At 41.2% G+C, this 6692-nt stretch overlaps 1 pseudogene; it reads left to right on the top strand.

Annotated features, from left to right (window-relative positions):
- The first annotated feature begins 3291 nt into the window (after positions 1-3291).
- On the top strand, positions 3292-4445 carry LOC119256615 (ATPase GET3-like; annotated as a pseudogene).
- Positions 4446-6692: the final 2247 nt, after the last annotated feature.

The raw sequence follows: 6692 nt of genomic DNA, 5'->3' as shown, positions 1-6692 counted from the left end.
AATCCCTAACTCTATATTAGAAAATTGAATCCAGCAATATATAATAATAATACTGCATCATGACCAAGTGAGATTTATTCTAGGAATTCAAGCTTGAGTTAACATTGAAAAAAAAAATTTAAAAAAATTCTTTAAAGGACAGGTTTATTAGGAAAAGGGGAAAAGAAAAAAGGCAAGGCACCTGAGTAGACACAGGTAGGCAGTCTAGGGAGGAGAGCTGCTGTTGCAGCTTTGCAAAGGGAAAATTTTTGTGAAAAGAAATGCCTACAGGGCCTCCCCCGGGTGGCACAGCAGTTGAGCCCTGGGCTGAGAGGCTGCGAGGGTCCCACAAAAAAAAAAAAAAAGAAAGAAAGAAAAGAAAAGAAAAGAAAAGAAAAGAAATGCCTACATAGTGAGTCACAGGCAGGCAGGAGAGCTGTCAAAAAAAAAAAAAAATATCAACCTTTGGGGCCTTCCTGGTGGCTCAAGGGGTTAAGTTGCAGCACTGTAAAGCTATCCGCAGCCTCTGCAGCATGAGTTCCATCCCCAGTCAGGGAGCTGACCCACGTGGCGCAGCAGACCTCGCCTGACTCCCTGCTCCCCTCAGCAGTGTATTTCAGTAGATCTACCTATTCTGCATCTCACTCTGTCTCTGGTGAATCCTCTCACCCCCTGCACCTCTGGCCTGCTCCCCAGCTCTTGTATGCATAAACAAATAAATCTTTTTTAAAAAAATCAATATTTTAAGCTAACTTCTCAATAGTGGCAGAAGGGACACTTACCAAATTCAGCATCCTTTCATGATAAAATCTCCATATAGCAACAAGTGAAGGGAACTTCATCTTGATGAAGGCCATATATGAAAAACTGACAGCTAACATCATACTGATGGTGAAAGACTCAAGACTTTTCCCCTAAAATTGGATCCAAGAGAAGGATGCCTACTCCAACTACTTCTGTTTAGCTTTGTACTGGAAATCTTGGCCTGTATAATGATGCCAAAAATAACACTCCCAAAACGCTTCTAGGATAAGAAAGTTTAGTAAAATCTTAAGGAACGAGGTCAATATAAAAAAAAAAATATTGACATAAGGAAAAAAAGTTTGTAACTATGTGAGGTGATACATAGTAATTAAATTCATTGTGGTGGACCTCCCTGGTGGTGCAAGGGGTTGGGACACAACCTATGAAGCCACTGCAGCACAAGTTCCATCCCCAGCCAGGGAGCAACCCACATGGCATGGCAGACTCTCCTGACTTGCCAGCTGCTCCCCTCAGCAGTGTATTTTGGCCAGTCCTCCTGTTCTGTTCCCCATTCTGTCCTTGGTGAATCCTCTCGCCCCCTGTATTTTTGGTCTGTACCCCAATTCTTGTATGTATAAAATAAATAAGTCTTAAAAAATAAATTCATTATGGTAATAATTTTGTAGTATATATTTATCAAAATAATTACTTTTTATACTGTAAACATATAGTATTTTATGTCCATTATATCTCAGCACAACTTGGAAAAATCTACTGAATTTCTATATACCAGCAATGAATGATCAAAAAGCAGAATTTTTAAAGGTATCATTACAGTGGCACCAAGAAACTTTGTAAGATACAAAATACTGTTTACAGAAATTGAAGACCCATATAAAGAAGAGATATACCATGTTTACTTATCTGAAGACTCAATATTGTCATGGTGACGATCCTCTAGAAGTTGGTCTACCCGTTCAGTTCCTTCCCAATCAAAATCACAACAGATGGGAGTTAAGGGTAGAAATGGATACATTTATTCTAAAATTTATATGGAAATAAAGAGTCAAGAAGAGCCAAAGCAATTCTGAAAAAGAAAAATATAGATGGAAGACATACATTACCTGACTACAAAGCTTATTTATAAGCTAACCCACATGGCACAGCAGATCTCTCCTGTCTCCCTGCTGCTCCCTCAGCTGTGTATTTCAGGCAATCCACCTGTTCTGCTCCCCATTCTGTCTCTGGTGAATTTTCTCACACACACTCCCCTCTGCACCTCTGGCCTACACCTGAATTCTTGTATGTATGTATGTATAAATAAATAAATAAATAAATCTTTAAAGAAAAATATATATAGATAAATAAATAAATAAATCTTTAAAGAAAAAAAAAAAGATATAGATAAAGATCATAGATCCAAGCATAAAAGTGAAAATTTTATTACTTCTAAAAGAAAAACTTTGTAACCTTGATTGTAAGCAAATAATTTTCTAGATAGTGCCACAAAAAGCATAAATATAAAAGATAAAGTTGATAAATTGGACTTCATAAAAATTTTAAAATTCTGGTCTCTAAAAGAGAGTTACTAACATGAAAAAACAAAGGATGGGGAAAAAAAGATATCTAACACACTTAGCTGTTGAAGGACTTGAAAGTACAATATACAAGTAACTCTTATAATTCAAAAATATGAAAACCACCCAACAATAAAATGGATAAAAAATTGAATAGATGCTTTATAAGAGAAGATATATAAGTCACTAATAAGTCCATAAAAAATGATCAACATGAGTATCAGGCACACACAAAATAAAACCATGATGAGATACCACCACACACCTAGAAAGGATGAAATTGAAAGACAAAGTGTTGGCGGAGATATTGACAGCAGGAATTCTCACATCTTACTGGTGGGAATGTAAAATTTTCCATCCACTTTGGATAATAGCTTGACTATTCCTTATAAAGTTAAATTTTTCTGTAGAACCCAGCAATTCCTAGATGTTTACCCAAGAAAAATGAAAATACATCCACGAAGAATGTACATGAACTTTCATAATATTCTATGCCTCATAACGATAATTTGGAAACAATTTTAATGTCCATCAACTGGTGAAAATATACACAATTTATGTTATATTCATACTACATAATTTTACAAAATGGTAAGATGCTTATACCTGTGACAACCTGAGTGAATTAATAAAGAGTCATCTCTGGTAACAGAAAACAGTTGTTATCTGGACTTGAGGGTTGCATGAGGTAGTGGGAGTTGACAGAGAAGAGGCACAGAGAACTTTTTAGGGAAATGGATATGTTTCTTTTCTTGAATGTGCTGGTAGTTACACAGGAATACACATTTGTCAAAACTCAAATTTTTACCCTTAAAATGCGTGCACTTTATTGATTATAAATTTTGCCTCACAAAGTTAATTTTCCAGAAAAACTTACACATAAATAAATACAACATGGAGGCATTGTTAAGATTCTAAGAAGTCAATTGCAAAAAAAAAAAAACCCAAAAAACAGCAACCCACCACATTTATATATGTGGCTGGTTCCAACATGGCAGTTGGGGTGGTCTGGACAGGGTTGAGGGGTAGCGGCTTTGAGGAAAAGGAGTTCAAGGGTGCACCATATATGGAACTGCTGGAGCCCATACTTAGCAACATCATGGAGCAGCACAACCTTAAATGGATCTTCATCAGGGGTAAGGATGGTGCTGATAAGACCACCTGCAGCAGCAGCCTAGAGGTCCAGCTATCCAAGAGGCAGGTGTTAGATGCTTTTCCCCAGAACTTCTCTGAGGTGCTGTCCAAGGTTAAAGGCTATGACAACCTCTTCATCATGGAGATTGATCCCAGCCTCAGCATGGCTGAGCTGCCCAATGAGTTCTTTGAGTAGGACGACATGCTGAGCACAGATAAGAAGGTGATATAGGAACTGATGAGCACCTTTACATCTTCCCTGCCTTGACTAGGCCATAAGCTATACAGAGATCATGACACTGATGAAGGCATGACTTCTCAGTCATGGTGTTTGACATGGCACCTGTGGACCACACCCTGTGACTACTCAATATCCCCACCATCACTGAGCTGGGCCTCCACTGTCTGATGCAGATCAAGAATCAGATCAGGGCCTCCCCTGGTGGCACAAGGGGCTAAGACGCAGCACTGTGAAGTTATCTGCAGCCACCATCTGCAGCACGAGTTTTATTCCCAGCCAGGGAAATGATCCACCCGGCGCAGCAGACCTCTCCTGACTAGCCCGTTGCTCCCCTCAGCAGTGTAGTTCAGTCAATCCTCCTGTTCTGTTCCCCACTCTGTCTCTGGGTCCTCTCTCCCCCACACCTCTGGCCTGTACCCCAGCTCTTGTATGCATAAATAAATACATCTTTAAAAAAAAAGAATCAGATCAACACCTTCATCTCACAGACGTGCTACACACTAGGCCTAGGGGATGTGAGAACAGATCAGTTGGCCTCTAAGGTGGAGGAGTTGCTTCCCTGTCACCTGCTTGCTTGTCAGCAAGCAGTTCAAGGACCCTGAGCAGGTGACCTTTAGCTGCATGTTCACTGCTGAGTCCCTATCCCTTTATGAGACAGAATGATTAATCTGGGAGCTGGCCAAGTACAAGATCAACATATACAATATCATTGTCAACCAGTTTTCTTCCTTGACTAGGTGAAACCCTGCCAGGTCTGCCACAAGTACTAATTCAGTTTCCAAAGGGTCTTTGTCTGGCTCTCATCAATTAATCCACTACACATTTTGAAAAAAAAAAAAAATAAGTTTCAAGGCGGGAACATTTATTGTGGATCACACAATAGGAGAAGGGTGGCAACAATACTGAGCTTGTTACCATGGTGGGGTAGTGGGGAGCAGCATCACAATGTGTTTTAGCCTGGGCTACACTGGGACACTCATCCACAGGTTACATGCTTCTTCACATGTTGCATGTCTCATTGACATCTGAAGTCTCCACTAGGGATGTGCATATTAACATGCTAATGAGTCTGAGGTCATTTCTAGGTCAGGTTCTTGTCCCATCTCCTCTACCATCATATTTGAACTGGTTATAGAGCTATTACTTGAAGACAGGAAACTTCTGCAGGGTGGAGGGTCTGTTTCTCACTGGTGATTGGCTGAATTTCTATTAGCCTGGGGACTCAGCAGGAAGGTTAGGAAAACAAGGTCTACATCTGAGAGGTTCTGTAGCAGTACCAGGACAAGCTCCTGGACCAGAGGGAGGACCTGTATGAAGACTTCTATAGTGTAAGGTTGTGGCTGCTGTCCTACAGGGAGCAAGAGGTGGAAAGGTCAATACCTTCTCTGTCCTTTCTTGGAGTTCGACAAGACGCTAATGGCCAGCCACAGCCTCCACTCCATCCCAGCACAGACTGCACAAACTCCCCCCACAGCCATTTGAGGGGTAGGAAGAGAAGAGGGGTCTTTTTCCCTAGTGGGGCTGGGGGTGGGAAACTATAGCTGCCTTTCCCCTCTCCCTGCCTCTTGCTTGTCAACAAAATGGACTTAAAGTGCACAAAAACTTTTCAAGACAATCATGAAAATTTGAATACTGACTGAATACTTATTGATATTGTTAAAAATGTTTTATGTGTGATAATTATATGTGGGTATAATAAAAGGGGAAGAGAAGTTCTTGGACTTGATGATCTAGATATGATGAAATAGATAGCTATGGGGTAGATATGATATAGATATGATTGATATTGATATTTTATCAATTCACATGGATGAGTTGATACAACATGTGGAACTTGTTGTAAAAGATTTAGAGCATGTGGCAGTGTGGTGGTATAGATGAAACAAGTATGGTCAGATGTTGGGCCTCCCTGGTGGCCTTGGGGTTAATTCTCAGTGCTAGCACTGCGGGGGCCTGAGTTCAATCCCCAGCCAGGGAGCTACGCACATGGTGCAGCAGACCTCTCTTGTCTCGCCTGCTGCTCCCCTCAGCAGTGTATTTCAGTAGATCCGCCTGTTCTGCTCCCCACTCTGTCTCAGGTGAATCCTCTCACCCCCCACCCCACACCTCTTGCCTGTACCCCAGGTCTTCTATGCAAAAAATAAATAAATATAATCTTTAAAAAGAAAGCATAACCTGGGCCTCCCTGGTGGTGCAGTGGTTGAGCGCTGGGTTGCGAAGCTGTCCGCAGCCTCTGCAGCGCCGGTTCCATCCCCTGCATCTCCCCGGCCACGGGAGGAGGGTCCCACATGGCACGCAGACCTCTCCTGCCGCCCGCTGCTCCCCTCAGCAGTGTACCTCGGTCCTTCTGACTGCTCTGCTCCCCGCTCTGGCTCTGGTGAATTCTCTCACCCTCCCGTGCTTCTGACTGTACCCAGTGCTTGTATAAATAAATAAATTAATAAACTAAATAAATAATAAATAAATAAATAAAGAAAATAAAAAAAAGCATAACCCAATACTGGTAACTGTAGAAGTTGTTGATATGTACATATGTGTATGTGCATGCTATTATTTTATTGTTTTTATTATATTAATATTGTTCTTAAAGTTAATTTTATTATATCAATTTTGTGTTGTTTGAAATTGCCCATAATAATAAAAGAAACTAGCCATCCTATCAAAGCTGACCTAAGAAAGCAAACCCACCATAAGAAGATATATATGGAACAATTAGGGGAATTTTTTGGGGGGGTTCAGGTTTATTTGTACAAATAGCACAGGAAGACACCTGTGCCCTACAGATGGCAGCCTAGGGGTGACATTAGTCCCTCTGTTCTCACATGGGCAGATAGGGTCCTTTATTCTTGAGCCTTTGTTGGGGTTGGGTACTTTGGCAGTGTGTGTACCTTTAGGAACCTGTGCTGCAGCCTCATCCTTAGCCTGGGTTTGAGCCTTGGTCTTTGGCCAGGACAGCCTGAGACTCTTGGTGATGCAGGCAAGGGCATGTTTCCCAAGCTTGGGGTGAGAGTTGTAGG

Source organism: Talpa occidentalis, unplaced genomic scaffold, assembly GCF_014898055.3.
Source record: "Talpa occidentalis isolate TD23 unplaced genomic scaffold, MPIMG_talOcc4v2.1 talOcc4.334, whole genome shotgun sequence".
Taxonomy (NCBI): Eukaryota; Metazoa; Chordata; class Mammalia; order Eulipotyphla; family Talpidae; genus Talpa; species Talpa occidentalis.
The sequence above is the reverse complement of the archived record's forward strand: the minus strand, read 5'-3'. Positions and strand labels throughout refer to the sequence as shown.